The sequence below is a fragment of the Pavona decussata genome, unplaced genomic scaffold (assembly GCF_977016875.1).
Source record: "Pavona decussata unplaced genomic scaffold, jaPavDecu1.1 SCAFFOLD_6, whole genome shotgun sequence".
In the NCBI taxonomy this organism is placed as follows: Eukaryota; Metazoa; Cnidaria; class Anthozoa; order Scleractinia; family Agariciidae; genus Pavona; species Pavona decussata.
Window position 1 is genome coordinate 4176067 of NW_028145430.1, and position 2042 is coordinate 4178108.

General features: G+C 39.2%; 1 pseudogene; it reads right to left on the reverse strand.

Annotated features, from left to right (window-relative positions):
- Positions 1 to 914: 914 nt before the first annotated feature.
- On the reverse strand, positions 915 to 1650 carry LOC146489272 (uncharacterized; annotated as a pseudogene).
- Between the last annotated feature and the right edge of the window lie 392 nt (positions 1651 to 2042).

Below are 2042 nucleotides of genomic sequence, written 5' to 3' on the forward strand. Positions count from 1 at the left end.
CCTGGTTATTTATTTGAAAGCTGTGAGCGTGACCAGTCACAATGACCGCCCAACCCAAATTTTGTCCGGGCAAACGATCATCTTCACCGGACATTGTCCGATGACCGGCCGTTATTTTGAGCCCTGGCTTGCGTTGCTTTACACGCAACCCGAATCAATTTTTCCGCAGCACAATTCACTAACTTGTAGTACAGTGCTTACTGTTGTTCTTATTTCTAAAGCAAGGTCTGAATCAAAGCGCTTTGTGTGTGAACTGGTGAATTGAACAGCTGAATGAAATTATATTTCAGATTATGCTGAAAGTTATTTGCCTCTCCATACGTGGAGTATGAGCAGCAGTTGTTCACTAATGTAGCAAAGAAACACCGCTATGGCTGTCCTAACCAGCAGTTCAATAGACCCTTATCACTTGGTGGCCATGTTGAGTCTCAGGAGAATAAAAAGCTTTCTTTTTGCAGGGCAAACCTTGCACTGAATTTGTGTCTGGCTGAGGCTTGCTACGCAAAAACAAAGCTTTTTATTCTCCTGAGACTCAACATGGCTGCTGAGTGATAAGGGTCTACAGCCAGTCTGCAGAGTATGGCAGTACTTGACAAGATCTCGCATGTGGAAAGGCATTTTACTTGCGAGCAGGTTAACTTCAACTGTACAAAACATCACCAATCCAATCAAACTCTTTCCAATCAGCATTGTCTGAATCATGCTCAATTAATCAAAAACTTGATTCAAGAAGTGTCAAATGTTATGGGGACGCAAATGAAATACATCTACAGTTGCTTAATAGGTATTCATTAGAATCAGGAAAAGGTGTGCTAGAAATGTCAATTTATTTGAATACAAACATGCTTGGAGGCTTGTGACAAATGTTGCACATACAGAGATTACTTCATGGTTGGTGAGTGCATACGATTTTGTCAGGTCTCTTCTGGGTAAAGAGCTTGTAGACCGCTACAGGATCTTTTTCTGATCCATCGGTGGCAAACATTTTAGGCAGCATTGCCTTGACATCGCAGCAGTCTGAACCGGTTCTTGTTTTGGTTTGTCTTTTATTTAACTCCGAATATTCTCGCCGTCTGCTGTTTCCTTCAACTTTACATCGCTTCAGCACATGTATTTATGTTCTTTGCAGCCTCTGAGCCCAAAATGCATGGTGTTGTTTAACAAGAGTGTGTTGAAAAGCGCTTCAGGATATTGTGTACCGAGGAGGCCTTTATCGTAGAGCGTATTCAATTCATCACTGGTTAAAGCTATCAATGCAGTTGGCTTTTTTCCTTTTCCTTTTTTCTTGAACTCTTTTAGTTCTGTTTGGAGAGGAGGAATTTCCTTGTTTTCTCAAATACGAGGTCATTTATGATACTGGCAGAGTAGCTGTTCTTCTTTATATGCTGTTTAACACTTGCCAATAGACTTCGGAGTGAAGAAGGCTCATAGCCTTTGCCATCTTGGGTTCTGACCAAAATGATAAACTTGCACATGTACACGTTCAACTCCAATGCTGGAATTTCTTCAACTTTTCTTAGTTCATTCTTGGTTCCTAAAAAGGTTTGCAAAACGTTTAACATCTTGTTGTATTTTTTGTAACGTGGCTTTGTTTTCTTGTTCTGCAATAAAATTGTCAACCGAACCGGCATCCACAAACCTTTCCGACATCTTGAAAATAAAAAAGGCGGCTTGCCAGTTTTAACGCCAAGGATGATGTGACGTACAATCACCTATACGTCTGATTGGACGAACAATGTTTTTCACTAGTGAAATTTCATTGTTTGCATCGCTGATTGGCTGTGACTAAAAACAGAACGGTTTTTTCATTACTGTCATCTCTGTGAGTAAATCTCAGTACTTATAAAATAAAATACATGCAGGCTGTTATTAAAAAAGTCAATGTTTTCCTGATAATTGTGGTGAAAATTCTGTAACTTTTTAAAATCGCATTTTATTCCTCTCAAAAAAATCAAATAAAGTCTCAATTACAACAAGAACCATATAAAGTAAGTCAATGTTACAAAAGGGCAAGCAGCATAAAAAACTTAAAAGGCAATGTT